Source organism: Saccopteryx leptura, chromosome X, assembly GCF_036850995.1.
Source record: "Saccopteryx leptura isolate mSacLep1 chromosome X, mSacLep1_pri_phased_curated, whole genome shotgun sequence".
Taxonomy (NCBI): domain Eukaryota; kingdom Metazoa; phylum Chordata; class Mammalia; order Chiroptera; family Emballonuridae; genus Saccopteryx; species Saccopteryx leptura.
In genome coordinates, this window is record NC_089516.1 from 97,932,239 (window position 1) to 97,949,571 (window position 17,333).

Consider the following 17,333-nt stretch of genomic DNA (forward strand, 5'->3'; position numbering starts at 1 on the left):
CTGTGGTACTAATTAGCATAGCGATCATTTTTATGAGAGCTAAAATCGATCAGAAATTAATAGCTGCCTTTTCCCATGGAGTGGGAAATATATATATATATATATATATATATATATATATATATATATATATATATATATATATATTTCTTAAATTCAGAAACTTTTCAAACATACAGAAACAATAATAGCTGATTCTGAAAGTCCATTTTTGTGGATCAACCCATTCTTCACAACAATCTAGTGAAGTTGGTACCATTATAATAAACACTTATGTAGCCATGACCCAGATTTAACAAATGTTAACATTTTTATTGCCATATTTACCTTAGATCTTCTAAACAAATGAAAAAGAAAGAGAAGGAGGAGGAGGAATAAAGAAATAAAACATTGCAGAAACAGTTAACATTCTCCCCACCCCATTCCTCTTCTATTCATTGGTAACCATTATTCTGAAGTTGGTGGTTGGTGAGGAGCTTTCCTATTTATGAATTTATACTTTATTACATAGTGTATATCCATAAACATTCTTCAGTGTTGATTTTGGTTCTCCTTAATTTTGAATAAATGGTGTCATGATGTACATTTCCTTTTGAAACCTGAGTGGTTAATTTTGTAACTTGCTATAGTGGATGATCTTGTTCACCCAGTTTCTAGATCATAAAATGTCAATAGTTAGGGCTCATCTAGATTCACTTTCATGATAAAGCTCCTAATTCCCTCACAGTCTTAGGTTTCAGGAGGTCTGTCCCTTTATTTTCCTTATAACAGGACCAAGCTAACTAGCTCCCATCAGGCTAATAGCCAGAAATGTCCTCAATTTCCAACCTGCTTCCCACCAAAAGATCTCAATTCGTTGCTTTAACCTTTTTCCCCTCCAATTTTTATCACTTTCCAGATTTTCAATCTGTATACAGCCCAGATTTTATTCCTGATCTCCATATTTGTATGTTCATTTGCCTAACCGGACACTGGGGGTGTCCTAAAGGCACTTCAGATTCAACATGCCTCAGACTGAACAATTTCTACCTCCTCTCTAAAACAAAGCACAAGTCTTAAAAGAATTGTCTACACACACAGTTCCAATGTCTCACTTCCCATTCACTGTTCTTTTTTTAATCCATTTGTTCTTCAGTCCTTTCCTATCTAGCTTTCATCTCCACCAATGCACCAATAGTGTTCTTGTCAAGGTCCTTGACCTGTGGTGGTGCAGTGGATGAAGTGTCGACCTGGAATGCTGAGGTTGCCAGTTCGAAACCCTGTGCTTGCCTGGTCAAGGCACATACTACTACAAATTGATGATTCCCACTCCTTCCCCCTTTATCTCTTTCTCTCTCCTCACTCTAAAAAAAATCAATAAATAAAGGTCCCTAGTTCCTTCCAAGTTACCACCATGAATGGTCAATTGTCTGTCCTCAACTTAGTAGGCCTTTCAGCACCGTTTGTCCTATTGATCACTCATTTCTCCTTGAAAACCTTATTTCATTTTGTTTTTGGGATTCTTCTACACTTTCCTGGTTTCCCTACCTCATTGGTTACTCCTTGTCAGTCTTCTTTGCAGGACCCTTGCAATCATCTTTGTGATCTTTAAACATTGATGTGGTCAGGACTTAGTCCTCACAGCCTTCTTTTCTTTATCTGCATTCATTTCGAAGGGGACCTCATTCAGTCTCATTGCTGATGAACCTTGAATATGAAACCCTACCTCCCCTATGCACTCAAAACTTATATATTCAGCCACTTACAAGGCATCTTGGTGTTTCATAGACAGTTACAACCTATGTGACCAAAACTGAGCTCAAGTTGTTGCCTAAAGCAGACTTCTCCACTTCTGGACATGACCTTAAGCAGAAACCTAGAAGTGATGCTTACCATCTTCTCCCCAGTTTGCCACACCCTATCTACCATGAAATTCTGACTATTCTGCTTCCTAAACCTAAAGTTATTCCCACCATTTCACCTCTACAGCTTCTGCCCCAGTCTGAGCCACCATATACTCTTTCTTGGGCTTCTAATTGGTTTCTTTACCTTTGTTCTTGCCCTAATATAATCCATTCTCCATACACATAGCATATATGGAAACTATTGGGTATTTGAAAACTACAGTAAGCTCCAGATCCTTTAATATTTGTCCATTGTCCACAACGGTAGTTTTTAAACTTATGTGAATAGTGGTTTTCCTAAAACAGTGGAATTTTAATAAAAAAGTTTCTTCATTGGGGTGGTGAACACACAATGCAATATTCAGATGATGTATTATAGAAATGTGCATTTGAAACCTGTATATCATTATTCAATGTCATACCAATAAATTAAATATAATTTTTTAAAGTTTTCTCTAAAAACAACACTTTTTAACACAAGTAAAAGTAGAGCTACTGTAGTTAGAGAGGAGCAGAGATCCTATAGCTCCATCCACTCAATGTCCTCCTTGCCCTTTCCTCCCCTCACCCACAGCAGCAACCGGGATAACTCCACAAAGGACACTCTAAGGAACTTTAGTACTCCAAGAGAAACCATTGGAAAACCTGCAGGATAAAGTCTAAACTCTTACAAAACAAACAAACCACCAACAATAGAAAATACTTCTCCATGTTTTGTATCATTCCCTCCTGCCCATCTCCTGTCTTGCCACCCCACTGCGCTCCTTATGTTTTGGCCACAGCAACCCATGACATGGCCCTTGACAACCCCAGGAGTTTCATCCCTTAATGTACAAATGCCCTGTCCCCTGGGGAATGTCCTGTTCTTCCTGCCATGCTTCAGACTGGCAAACTTCTCTTTCAAGTGTCAACACAAACATTAGCATTGCCTCTGCAAAGTCTTGCCTCAGTCCTCCAGGAAGATTTAGGGAGGCCTTCTTCAAACTGTGTCAGCTCACTTTGAGATTTGCATTTTGTTGGCCTGAGTGCCTCAAGGGCAGAGATCTTACTTTGACTGTCTCTGGATGCCACGGGCACCTAGTTTGTAATAGGTGACTTGGAAAATGTCTGAGTAGATTGAAGTAATAATGGTCTTGATCTTATTAATACACCCTGTTAATATGTTGCCTTAACCAACAGGACTAATTAGATAGGGCTATCCTTACTGATAAGGATGAAATACACTGAGCCTGGTTTCTTCACATCCAGCCTGCAAGCCATGAACAATGTATGTACCCCCTCTGTCACAGGCTCCTGAGGGTAAAAGAGAGGTTTCTTAAAGCCAGCTGCTCTTGGCAGCTTTCCTGAGCCATATTTGGCCCGAGTGGTAGCCTAACTGGACCTTCAGGTTATCATACACACAATGGCTACAATATACTGGCTGCAAGAGTGAAGAAAACAATCTCTATGGTCTCTATATTCTCTACACTAACTTAACAGAAGCATTTCACACAGGTGGAGGCGTGCCAGACTGAAAAGATTATCAACACAGGGAAGAGGGTGGGGGATAATGAAGAGGGAAGTCTGTTAATTCAACACCAATCTTCCCTGGAAAACATACTGAGGTGGCTCCGACTATCTCCCATACTGTGTGTATGTGTGCGGATTTTCAAAGAGGCAGTGAGGGGGAGAAAAGGGAATTACAAATAATAGTTCCCATTTATTTAGTGTTTACTATGCACCAGGAATTTCACTTACGGCTTTCTGTATGTTATATCATCTAATTCATCAAAATCCCTTGAGATATATATTATTATTGTCCTCATTTTACAGATGGAGAAACTGAGGAACAGTGGGGCTAAGTAGCTTGCCTAAGTTTACACAAGGAGTGAGCCAGGGTTCAAAACATGGCAGTGCCTGACCTGGGGTGGTACAGTGGATAGAGCATAGACGTGGAGTGCTGAGGTCACCAGTTTGAAACTCTGGGCTTGCCCTGTCAAAGTACAAATAATAAGCAATCTCATTGAACAACTAAAGTGTAGCAACTGCGAGTTGATACTTCCCATTATCCCACCCTCTCTCCTCTCTTTGTAAATTCAATAAATAAAATCTTCAAATATTAAAAAAACTTTGCAGTTTGGTCACAAAGTCTATACCCTTAACCACTGCACCATGCTGTCTCTTCCTGGTCAAAGGCCGTTTCAGGTGCTTGAAAAAGAGGGCAACCAAAGACTGACATGGTTTTCAAGGGGAGAGAATATGATCAGAAATATACTGGGCAGGAATAGAAAACAAAGCTCAGAGAGGCTCAATAGTCAGAGTTGGTGCTAGGGATCATTGACAACAGGGTGAAGCTAGTGTAAGGTAAAGTGAGGAGCTTTCCCTAGAGTTGTGACAGGTGCACTAAGACAAAGCACAGTTGGGGCAGAAAGCTGCAAGGGCAAGTTAGTCTGAGGAAGGCCAGGCCACTAGCCTGCCACCACAAATGGGTAAACACCCCCAAACTCCACTTCCAGGTAGGTATCCCCAAGAAGTGAAAATAGAGACTCAAACAGATACCTGTACACTCATGCTCATAGCAGCACTATGTACAATATCCAAAAGGTAAAAACCCAAATGTCTATCAATGGATGAATGGATAAAAACATATGATATAGACATTCAGTAAAATATTACTCAAACTTAAAGAATGAAATTCTGACACATGCTACAACTTGGATAAACTCTGATGCCGTTAGGCTAATTAAAAGAAACCAGACACAAAAGGACAAATGCCGTATGAGTCCACTAGTATGAGGTAGCTAGAAAAATCAAATTCATAGAGATAGAAGGTGGCACAGTGGTAACCAGCAGCTGCAGGGGAGGAAGGAGTGGGGCATAATTGTTTAATAGGAACAGAGTTTCAGTTTAGGATGATGAAAAAGTTCTAGAGATGGGTAGTGGTGATGGTTGCACAATAATGTGAATTTATGCCACTGAATTGTACACTTTAAAAATTATTCAAACCGTAAAAAATAAAGTAAAAACAGGCCAAGCAGAAGCCCACTCCACTGAGTTTACAGCCCATCGTAGGTAATGGTGGTGGGTTTTGAGGTCCAGGGCCAGAACCTCAGATGGCAGAAAGTGGTCTAGAGAGCAGAGGCAGTGAGTGTGCATTGCCTGAAGAGGGTGCCAGAGAGCTCCTGAATGGTGAGTTTCCTCAGCCACCTCCTTCCCTCGCTCCTCCCCAGTCATCGTGTGAGCACCCGTACAAATACACACATGCACACACACACTTACCTACCCCACTATAAAGCAGTTACTGCCCGCCAGTCTGAAAGAAGCAGTAGTTGGGTGTGGTATGACTCCCAGGGAGTCCTGGGGAATCCCTACAACTGAGCAAAGGTTGTGCCTGCCTCTCTCACCTTCTCCAGGAAGCTCTTCTTCCTTCTGAGATCTGAGACAGTCTATTCTCTAGTGAAAAGATTGCTAAGGGGTGTTACCTGCCTGTCTTCAGGTTTGTTGTGGGGGGAAAAGGAAGAAGTCCAGTCAATGGAAAGATCATGAATTCTGGAGTGCTTCAGACTTGGGTTCAAATCTTGATTCTACCACTTGGTATTTAACCTCTTTGTGCTTCAGTTTCCTTTTCTATAAAATGTGCTTAATAATAGTACAAGGATGTATTTTACAGTTGCTATAAGAATTAACATGTCAAGTACTTACAACAGTGCCTGCACATAGTGAGTGTGATGGTTAAATGGGATAGGTTGAAAGCACCCAAGATTATACAGGTACTCGAATTGTGGTAGCTAATAATAATAATAATAATAATAATAATAATAATAATAAATGTTAATACCAGAGATCCTGGACCCTGAGCAATCGGTCATGGCTGAGGGAATGTGGAAATGCTGGATGCTGCAAGAGAAAGGAAAGTTATGGTTCAGGGTCTCTTGGGAAGACAGTGATAGCCAGTATCCAAAAATCATGCCTTACATGCCCCATAGGTGATTGTTTGGTGGCTCAGGTAGCCATTCAAGAAAGCATGGGGAGGGAATTGAAGAAGCTGCATTAGATACTGTTGGCCTTCACTGTATGGGACGCCTTCGGGGAAGGGGAAAGGGGTGGGTCTAGCCCCTTCAGGGACCAGCTGTACAGTTACAGCCTGTTTCAATTCCTCCCCTCTTGGTGTCTAAGCTTGTTTTTGTGGCCTGAGAGGAAAGGCATGGGCGGGGCTCTGCTGTACAGCACCAAGAACCACAAACCCTCCCCCAAAGTAAGGGTACAGAATGTACCCAGACTGCAAACCACACCCTGTGGCTTGGGGAGGCCCCTGAGGCAGGCTGGGGAACTGTCACACTACATTGTTTAAGAGCCCTGTGCCTAGCAACTGGCCTGGGATTCCACAGCGCTCAGACAATGAGATGTCCCAAAGGGCCAAGACTGAGGTAAAGGACCTCCTACCAGAGGATATTGCAAGACCAAGGATCCCTTTGAGCTGAAGAGAGGTCCATAAATCCCTGGCACCCTCCTGGGGCCAAATTAGGTCAGGAGCTGGTCTAGGAGAGCTTCCAGCCTAAGGCCACCATGAAGGTACACTCCCAGCAGCAGCCAGACCCTCCTCCACCCCCAGCAAATTTAGGGGTACAGATTTGGCCTCCCTCCACTTGTCTGCACCATTCCCCAGGAGCCGCATGAAGGTTCCCAGAGAGTGAATGGAGGGAGACAGATGGGACAGTTGTAGAATGTGCAGACCATTTTCGCAGGTCTGAACTCACTTGAAAATGAAAGAGGATTGGGTGGTGGCCAACCTCACAGGAGATGGGGGAGGGAATTCCAGTTGGATGGGTTGGAGGAAGAAGGTGCTGAAAAACCAGGATGAAATTCAGTAGGAACAAGTGCAAAGGGTCCGTTAGTGACAAAACCTAACAACATAATTTGGCTCAACACAAATAAACAAGCAAAACACCAAATGAAAGACGGAGTTGACCACAAGTTGAATATGAATCAGCCTCAAAATAGAGCATGGCTCACTTATGTTGGCCACATTTTCCAAACCAAAGGTCAGGACACATACTTAACAAGGATAAGTGTAATTATGGAGAAACAAGCCTGGGTGTTTGGCATTGAGACTCTCCCCAGATAACCTAGGTCCCAGGCTCTCTGAGGCCATGCTCTGTGGCAGTTTAGTTTTCATCAGAGAGATATGCCTAGAATCGAAAAGAAATGGAGAAGATTCAGAAGAAGAAAAAAGAGATGAAAAATGAGGCTTCTGGGCAAACACTGGTAAAGTGAAGGTGGTGTGTGGACACTTAGCAAACATGCAATACCAAGCAAGTTACTTAACATCTCTGATCTCCAGTTTCCTTGTCTTTAAAACTAAGATAATAATATCCGTCATAAAGATTGTTGTGATTCCAAAATTGTAGTGCACCACAGGTCCCCAGTACACACATAGCTGTCAGTTTGGAGAAGGGAAGAATAAGACCTGAGAGGATTTCATGAGGTGGCTACTAAATAGTTGTTCCTCCACTTCATGGGGCCTGGAACAAGGAGAAATGGACTCGGCTGGAGTAGGAAGGATTTTGATGGGCGTGGGTAAGAACCTGGTGATCATTAGGAATTGCAAACTGGCGGCTGATAGGCTGAATCCAGCCCTCAGGCATGTTTTGTTTGGCCCAAACAGTGTTTTTCAAATTTTTGAATTAGTTGCCAACCTTTTAAAAAATGGAAGGTTTCACATAAAAATCCAGATTTCTGGCTTCTCTTGAGAAAGCAGAAAATCTAGCAGCTCTTGACCGACATTCTGCATGACAAGGATGTGGGAGGGGAGCAAGGGCCACTTCTTTTAGAAGTTCTCTTACACTGGTGCTTCTCCAACTGTATGTAATGTGCAGAGGAATCACCTGGGAATGTGGTTAACATGCAGACACTAATATCCAGAATAGGCAAATCCATGGAGACAGAGAATATAATAGTGGCTGTCCATAGCTAGATGGAGGGGGAATGGAGAGTGAGATGCTAATAAGTATGGGGTTGCTTTTGGGTGATGAAAATGGCTCAGGGAGATAACAGGGGTCATTACATAGAATTGTGAGTACATACACTGAAACACACACACTGAATTGTACACTTTAAAGGAATGCCTTTTGTGGCAGGTGACTGATATCTTAAGAAAGCTATTGCTTAGCCCTGGCTGGATAGTTTAGTTGGTTAGAGAGCATCATCTTGTAGTGCAGAGGCTGCGGGTTCAATCTCCAGTTAGGGCACATACAGAAACAGATCAATGTTCCTGTCTTTCTCTCGCTCTCTTCAAAATCAGTAAAATAAACATTAAAAGGGGGGTGGGAAAGCTGTTACTTAAGAAATGCAGGTGCTGCCCTGGCCAGTTGGCTCAGCGGTAGAGCGTTGGCCCTGCTTGTGGAAGTCCTGGGTTCGATTCCCGGCCAGGGCACACAGGAGAAGCACCCATCTGCTTCTCCACCATTCCCCCTCTCCTTCCTCTCTATCTCTCTTCCCCTCCCGCAGCAGCCAAGGCTCCATTAGAGCAATGTCAGTAGGGGCGCTGAGGGTGGCTCCATGGCCTCTGCCTCAGGTACTAGAATGGCTCTGGTTGCAAGGAAGCAACACCCCAGATGGGCAGAGCATCACTCCCTGGTGGGGTTGCCAGGTGGATCCCGGTCGGGCACATGTGGGAGTCTGTCTGTCTGCCTCCCCGCTTCTCACTTCAGAAAAAAAAAAATGCAGGTGCTGATTCAGTGGGGCTGAGGTAGGGCTGGAGATTCTGTGTTTCCAACAAGCTTCTAGAGGCCAAGGCTGCTAGTCCCAGACCAGCTCTGAGGAGCTCTTACATCACTCCTTTTTAACCTCTGCTTCTCATTGGAACCAGCTGGAGAGTTTTTAAAACTACTCCTGCATGGGTCCCACAGCCCCAGGGAGTCTGATGACATTGGTCCGGGGTGAGGCCCCAGCATCAAGAGTTTTAAAGCTCCCCAGGTAATCCTAATTTGCAGCCAAATTTGAAAACCACGGTCTTACATTACACCCTGGCCACTTTCCCCACCCCCTTACCTAGCGTATTGGACCCCTGCTCTGCTCAGAGCTCACAGCTTGCCTTCCAAGCGCTGCTCTGCTCATGACCTTCATCCATTCCTAGTGCTGGGATTCTGAGCCAAATATTTTCTCCCCCTTCTCCCTCCCCAAGTCCCTTGTTAGTGTAGGTTGTTTTGTTTTCTTGGGTGACTTTGTCAGGGGCTTTTGGACAATCCAAACAACTTCAATTTTCCCTGGTGCCTGTCGTAAGTATCCTGGGACTCCCGGGAGCTGTGTAACCCAGCCCCCTGCCACGCCCTCGTCTGGCAGTCTGGCGGCCGCGTGGCGGTCTACACGCCCTCCCACGTTCCTTCCCGCCAACCCCTTCACCCCCGGATCGGAGGAGGTAGCATGGGATAACATGTGCGTAGAGAGAAGGGTGAACAAGAGCTGTGGGTCTGCCTGGGCTTGGAAGCAGGCTAAGCCTCAACCACAGTAACTGTTCCAGCGGGAGGAGGAGAAATGAGGGAGGGCAAGAGAAGGGGCGGGGCGGGGCGGAGGAGGGAACTTTGCACCGGGGCTGACTGGGTAATTTAGTATATTGCGTGAGAGCTTCTTAGAGCAGCAGCCTGAGCAAGGTCCAGACTCGGGCAACTCATTCCAACTGAAAAGAGGTTATAACCACAAAAGACAGAACATTTTGTTCTGAGTGGGAGGAAGACAGCTGGGCAAGGCCAATGGAAAGGCCCCCCAGCCAGCCTTGCTTTCACAGGACTGATACCACTTCCCAGATGTTTTAAGCATCACATCCCTTTTTTTCTCCCACTTACTACTTATTTTCACTGTGCAGTCGGCTTGAATGCAGCTATTTTGTATTCTTTTTTTCTCAAATGTTTGCTTGTCTCTTTTCCTAGAGATTGGAAAGGATTTAATGAGATTCTACCTAGAAGGTGCAGTAAATGCTGGGGAAAGGCTGCTATTATATGACAGGCTTGATTGCTAAAGTAATGCTAATAACTTAGCACTGGGTACATTTTCACACTTGGTTTTGATAACTCTTCTGGAGCACGGGACACCTAAGTGTGCTTTGGAGGCCTGGCATACAGTTCTGAGAATGAACAAGGGCCTCTGGTGGCAGTTCACTGCTTGGCCCGCCAGGACCTCTTCTCTTTTTGAGACTAGCTTTGTTCCTGGGTTTCAGGGTGCATTGTGAATCAGGGAACATGGGTGCCTGCAAGGCAATGGAGGATGACAGCCCCAGGCTGGGTGGAGGGTTTGCCAGAAGGGCTATGTGCAAGGTGAGCTTTGGAGCTTTTTGAGCTTCTTCTTCCTTCCTTTCATCTAAGAGATCAGAAATCCTGCTGGGGAGAAGGTGGTGGTCTGGGAACAGGCCTGCTTGGGGCAGAAGCGAGGCGGCTCATTCTCAGAAAGCTCAGTCCCCTCAGCAGCCACACTGAAAAAGCACTCACAGCATAGACTCTCAGAATCTTCTCTGCTCCACCTGGCCTAGCCAGCCTGCTCTCTGCCTGTGCCCTTTGTCTTCATCTCTGGCTCCTTCTTCACAATGGCACCAGAGGTAAAAGGCAAAAGACTAAGGTATACAGGGCAAGTGGCTCCGAATTAGGATGAGAGGCCCAGGGAGGTGGAGTAATGAAGGAGTTCCTCAGGGAAGTATCCTTGGGGAGGGGCTCTGTGGTCAGGTAATGGTGACCTGAAGGGGATAGTTCTGATCTGTGACCTTGGGAAAAAGAATCTGATGAGGGGTGAGGTAACAGAGAGGCAATGAGCAATGAAGGGCCATAATTATACTAGCTAATATTTATTCAATGCTTATTAAGTGCCAGACGCAGGGCAAAATGCTTTACATAGGTAATCTTAATTCTCTCAACTACCCTCATTACCATGGTTTTATATATTGGTAGTAGAAATTCAGGCTCAGAGAGTTTGAGTAACTTGTCCAAGGCCCAGAGCTAGTAAGGGGAGAGTGATGCCTGGAACTCAGCTCCATCTGAATTTAAAGTAGCTGCCCTTAACTAGGCAGCCTCCCTACTGATGGCATAAGGGTCTCAGAGTTTACCAGAGAAAGTGCTGGCAGCTCCAGCACAACCCTGCAGGACCACAGATCCTGGAGCAAGACAGCACGGTCATAGCAAGATCCTTACCCCCACCCTCTGTGCCCACTTTTGCAGCCTGGGTGGAGAAGAGCCCTTCTCTGCGGTCACAGCCTCCATTTCCTACCACAGCCATGTGCAGATCCACGTGCATCCAGGAGGATCATGGGATAGGGGTAGGATTTGAGGTTAGCGCAAGTGTCTGGACTAGAGCAGAACAGATCAACACACAAGCAGTCTCTGCCTTCTTGGATCTTGTAACCTAAGGAATGCAAAGTTTCAGCTAGGAGTATATGCTAGATGTTCCTGTCCAGAAGGGCAGGACGGGGCGTCTCTTTTATCAGCTGTGCTAACAATTGCCCCATGAAAGGCCAACGCTGTTTTAACACCTGTTGTTTTTCCCTATGTGAACCTTTCTGTAAGGGTTTGTACAGGGGTCCCTTTAGAATGTTCTTTGGGACTGCCTGGGTCCTTGCTGTAGCAGGCAGGCCCTTATGGTCAGGGACAATGAATCATCCAGTCCAGAATGTGTGCATCTGCTTGGGAGAACACTGTGTGCCCTGGACCAGTGCCGGAGCCAGAGGGGAAAGGGAAATGTGCAGGACTGACCAGCCAGGGGAAAGACAGGGAGGGGTTTCTGCTACGGCAGCTGCTCAGGCTCTTCCACCTAAACTTCACCAGTAAGCGCCTCACCTCCCTTTGGGTAGCAGGAGATAGTGGAAGAAATCACATGATGCTCAGCCTAGCTGCCACTTAGAGACTGCTTCCCTGAGACCCTGGGCATTGAGTCACAGGCCCCATATCTTACTCCCCCAACATGTACTTATTACTAATGTGGCATTGTCTTATTTCAGCTGGGTTGCTCCTCTACTCCAGCCTCTTCTCTATGCCCACTGCTTCTGTCATGACTCAGGGCTTGATCTCTGTCTCCTGAATTGCTGTTACAGCCCACAGCCCCCCCAAAACCATTCTTCTCGGTGCTACCTGAGCCATCTTTCTTTTTTTTAATTTTTTTAAAATTTATTTATTCATTTTAGAGAAGAGAGACAGAGAGAGAGACAGACAGACAGAGAGAAGGGGGGAGGAACAGGAAGCATCAACTCCCATATGTGCTTTGACCAGGGAAGCCTAGGGATTTGAATCGGCAACCTCAGCGTTCCAGGTCAACGCTTTATCCACTGTGCCACCTCAGGCCAGGCTGAGCCATCTTTCTTAAAAAGGCATATCTGATCACGTCAGTCCCATAGTTAAAACCCTTTAGCGGCTCCTCATTACTATCAGGGCATAAGGTAAATATTTTGGCATAGAATTCAAGACTGGTTTGGCCTAATCTTGCTGTCCACCAGTATAGTGATGCTCAGTTAAATGTGAATTTCAGATACACAACAAATGATTTTTTAAATTTAAATATGTTCCTTGCATTATGTCCTTTATTTTTATTTGCTAAATCTGGAAATCCTACTCCAGCCACAGAGCCATCACTACTGATATAGCTGTACTTCAGGCTCTTATCAACACTGTCTTTTATGAAGTCACCCATGTCCAAACTGATTCCATGCTCCTCTCTGTCCCAAGATCCTGCTCAGGCCATTTCATCACTGCCATTGAAAAATGTTTTTTATGTTTTGCATTCCTGTCCAAATCCTTCCCCACCCTCAAGTTCCTCCTCCATGATGCTCTCCCTAAGAGTTCCAACAACAGTCATGCCCCTCTCTTCTGGGCTCTTGACACACCTCACTGTCATATCTAACATTTGTTTATGTCATGCTTTGCATTGCAACTTGCTGGTCTGTGATAAGTGTATCTTCTCAACTAGGTTGTATGCTCTAAGAGGGCAGGCACCATGCCTTGTTCTTTTGATTATCTTCCTTCTCTTACCATTGCATAGTGGGGCCTCATTAACTGTAGGTTGGTTGATTAATGGCTTATAATTTTTTGGCAAGACTGAGATCCTCAAGGGCAGTTTATGGACTGAATTTTATGCACTTATGTTTAGCTTAACAAACATTGATTTAGTGCTGATACTGAGCCAGGAGCTATTCCTGATGTGAGGATACAGAGATGAATAGGATAGTTCCTGAACCCATGGCCTAGCTAGGGAGCTCCAATGTGCATGGATACTTATAAGGCAACATGAGATATGTAATGAATAAAGCATGTACAAAGTACAAAGTGCTTACAGAGGTAGAAGTGATGAACAGAAATAAAGAAATGGGGTATTGGAGGCATTATAGCAGAGGTTAGGCCTCTTTAGGGGGAGAGTTAGGGCATTCTAGGCAGGAGAACCATAGGCACAAAGGCTTGGAGGCAAGAAAGAACGTGGTGTGTGCTAGGGAACCATAAGAAGTTCAAGAGCCGTGTCAGGTTTGGAGGACCTTGAAAGTAACAAGAGACGTTTAGATGGTGGATGATGTGCAGCTGTTCAAGGGTTTTATTCCGCCCAGCTTTATTGAGATATAATTGACATATAACATTGAGTAAGTTTAAGTTTTGCAACCTGATGATTTGATGTATGTATATACAGGAGTGAGAAAAATTAGGTAAATTACCAGCCATCATTACATAAAAAATAAATCATAAGTAAGGATACAAAATAACAACAATAAGAAGACAAATAATATAATAATAAACAAATAATAATACAAGAATAAATCTTGTTTCACATACTCATAACTGTAAGTCTACTTTTGCGCACCGCTATACTGAAAAATGATTACCACAGTAAGTTAGTTAACATATCCATCAAATAATTTAATATTTTGTTCAAGGGTTTTAATTAAACAAAATTCTGTATTATGACAGGCAATCAAAGCAAACAAAAAAGACCACATGGTGCATGATTCTATTTATATGAAATGCCCAGAAAATGCAAATCCATAAAGACAGAAAGTAGATTAGTGATTGTCTGAGGCTGGGGGTGGGAACAGGAAGTGACCACTAATGGGAACAAGGGACGTTTTTGGGTGGTGATAAAAGGTTCTAAAATTGAATTTTGGTGGTTATACAACTCTGAAAAAATATATAAAACAAAACATTGGACTGTACACTTAAAACAGGTGGATTTTAGCCCTGGCCAGATAGCTCAGTTGGTTAGAGCATCGTCCCATAGCCCAGAAGTTGCCGATTCAATCCCGCATTAGGGCACATACAGGAACAGATCAAAATTTCTCTCTGTCTCCTTTCCTCTCCCTAAAATCAATAATAATAATAATAATAATAATAATAATAATAAAACAGGTGGGTTTTATGTTATGTAAACTATACTTTGATTAAACTGTTTGAAAATAAGAGAGCATCATTCTGTTCATAGTGTAGGAAATAGATTGGAGTGAGACAAGCCTGTGTGTGGCAAGATCAATGAAGAAACTTCTGCAAAGTCCAGGCAAGAGTTAGTGATCTCTAGCACTAAAACAGAGGCAGAAGGGCTAGGAAGGAGGGTTGAAGTCAACAGACACTTAGGACGTTGAATCAATGAAGTTTGTTAAACAGATTGTTTGGAGGGGATAAGTAAGAAAGACAGAAGAGTTTAGGATGACACTCTGGTTTTTGGCTTAGACAGGTGGGCAGAACGTGATACCACCAAACCTCACAGCACTTTAGTATAGCGCCTGGCCCTCAACACACATTTGTGGAATGAATAAATAATTAAAAGAATGGGTAAAGTACGTTAATGTCCTCTCCTCCTACTCTACATTTCCCTCTCACCTACGGGTTAGGCCTTTGGACTCCAGTGTACTTGTTTCCACCACTGCCCATTTGGAGGCATGAAGCAGCTTGAAGATTCTGCTGTTCCTGGATTCACCTCCAGAAAAACCCTCATCTTATTTCTTTCCTTTTAGCTCAGAAATCTCCTGCATACACCAGAGATCACTAGCCTGTGGTAGGCAAAACGCTCAGGAATGGATGGCCACCAAGGCCCTGAGGACTCTTGTCTTAGCTGAGGACTCCTCTCTTACACCATTAACCCCACCCTCACCCAGGCTCTGCCATTCACCCACAAACTCACTTCCCTCATTAACTAGTGATGCACCCCAAGTCCTCAGGATGCACTGTGGTCCTTAGCTTTCACTTAAGTTCCCACTTGCATATGTCACCTGACAGTCCACCTGACCAGTGTTCCTCTGAGTATTCTCTTTGTACCACCAGACTCAGAATGATGTGTATATGTGTGTGTGGGGTATTAAAATGAAGATGGCTTGATCCCATGCCTGACCCACTTAATCAGAACCTACAGGCTGGGTCAGAGGAAGGAGCAGGTTCTGCATGTTTCAGAAGTTCCCTGAACGGTTCCAAGACCCACTAATGTGAGAGTTGCTGTGGTGGACTGTGTGAGCATGTGTTATAAGTACTCGTGGTCCTGTCACCCCAGCACACAGTGACTGGTGGCCACTCAGTGGAGAGAGAGCTCTCCCCTATTGGATTACCCTTTTGCACAATCTTCTGCCCCTTCTCCTTCTCCCACTACATGTCCACAGGACAATCAGTGCTCAATTGCTCTTTCCCACTCTGTCCCACCAGGCACTTGGAACAGGCTGACGTGCATGAGAATTGCTTATTTACATGTGAGCTTTCAAAAAGCCCAGACCAAGTCTGGGAAGATGAATGCCTTTAGACTAGCAGTTTCTAAGACAGGGGCAGCCATACAGTAGGTGCCCAATAGATACGAGATCAAATCACTAATGAAAGAATCCAGGGTCATAAATAACATAAACCAAAGTCTTTTCTTTTGGACTTTGGAAGTGACCTCATTCCGAGTCTTCCAATACCAGTTTTGCCCTCCTGGATTATCTGATAGTAAGGTCAGTAGGTCGATGTGTTAGAGCTCCAGGGAGGGTGGGAACAAACTGACCAGACTAAGGAGCTGTGGGGCCAGCACTGTGGACTGCCCAGACTGGCACGGAGCTTCATGCATTCATTCAGCCAATTTTTAGTGAGCTCCTCTTATGTGCCAGGCACTGCACAAGGTACCAAAGATAAAATGGTGAGCAGAACTCACAAGGATCCTTCCCTCATAGAACTTACAGTTTAGTGGGGGAAGGCAGACATTAAAGAAGTTGAGTTGTGAGAAGTGCTATGAAGGAAAGGAGCACGGTCCAGTGAAAGTATGTATCACAGGAGAACTTGAATGGGCTTGGCAGGAATGCAGGGGGGACGCTGTTCAAGGAGGGTTTACCAATAGAGGTGACCTTGAGTCAAGACCATAAGCATGGCCAGGAATTAAAGGAGGAAATCTCAGACATAGGGTATGTGAAGAACCGAGGCAGTTACAAGTTTGTCACGTTTGTGGAATATACCAGAAGACTGGTATAGCTGGAACAAAGAAAGTGAGAGGCAGGGTGGGAGGAGATGAGACCAGGCAGCTAGGTATGGGCCTGTGGATCACAGTAAGGAGTTTTCATTTTATTTAAGGCTGGGCAGTAGTATGATCTAATTTTTGTTTTAAAGAGTCCCTTGGCTGTTGTGTTGGTAATGGATTTGAAAGGATTCAGGAATGGAAGCAGAGAGACAAACCAGGAGGTTTTGAGATGACCTGGCATAGGGTGGCCGCTGTGGAGATGTCAGTGAAGGAGTTTAGCCCACACATTTTACAGATTAGGAAACGGAAGTCTAGAGAAGGGGAATGACTTGCTCAAGTTCACCCTGCTTCCTGATCCTGTTCTCCCACAAGAGGGAGGTTAATAGAGAACTAAGCCAAGAAGGCAAAGTAGATTCTGGTAGGATGAATTCCTTAATGTCTTGTGGCATATCTGGGGTTTTGGAAGCCAGTGTAGATGTTCAGAATGGGAAGGAAATAAAGCGAGTCTGGTATCCATTTGGGGTGCTCAGGAGTTCCAATGCCTGGGGGTGTAGTGAAGCCAGCAGCAGCCCTCAGTTGCATATCCCAACCCTGTTTAGTCTGGCCATTGCTCAGCCAAGAGCTAAGTACTTACCGGCCAGTTCCTTCCTGCCTCCATAGTATAACCAGTGCTGAGCTGGGCAGAACTCCCAGTGATCCTCCGTCTTAGACCAAGCAAGCAACAACCTCATGCAGGGCCACGTGAGGTCAGTGGGGAGGAGCGTCACTCCTGAGCTTGCATGGAATTGGCTGCTCTTGGACACACCACTTCTGTGAAATGCCAATCACAAGAGCCATGGCATCCTTGCTCTTTTTCCCCCCTCTGCACTTGTCCCTGTGAAAACCACAGAACTTCCCACCACAGAGTGAGGCAGGGAGAGAAGAGAGAAGTTCCTTCCTTCCCCATAGCCACACCCAGCCCAAAAGGTCTTGGGGAGGGAGAGGCGCCTGGCTCACAGCCTGAGGAGGGTGAATGTTCTGCTTCCCAAAGTGAAACATTTGTTCTTTGGGGAT

The 17,333-nt window shown here is 44.7% G+C and overlaps 1 long non-coding RNA gene across 4 annotated transcripts in view; it reads right to left on the reverse strand.

Annotated features, from left to right (window-relative positions):
* The window catches only part of LOC136385321 (uncharacterized), a 69,845-nt gene extending 52,816 nt beyond the window's left edge, over positions 1-17,029 (reverse strand). For 3 of the 4 annotated variants that reach the window (XR_010747802.1, XR_010747803.1, XR_010747804.1), the window contains exons 1-2: positions 16,915-17,029; positions 5,701-5,759 (exon numbers count right to left, since the gene is read on the reverse strand). This is a non-coding gene — a long non-coding RNA (uncharacterized lncRNA). The remainder of the gene's footprint in view (positions 1-5,700; positions 5,760-16,914) is intronic. The other variant, XR_010747805.1, reaches the window with a different exon arrangement.
* Positions 17,030-17,333: the final 304 nt, after the last annotated feature.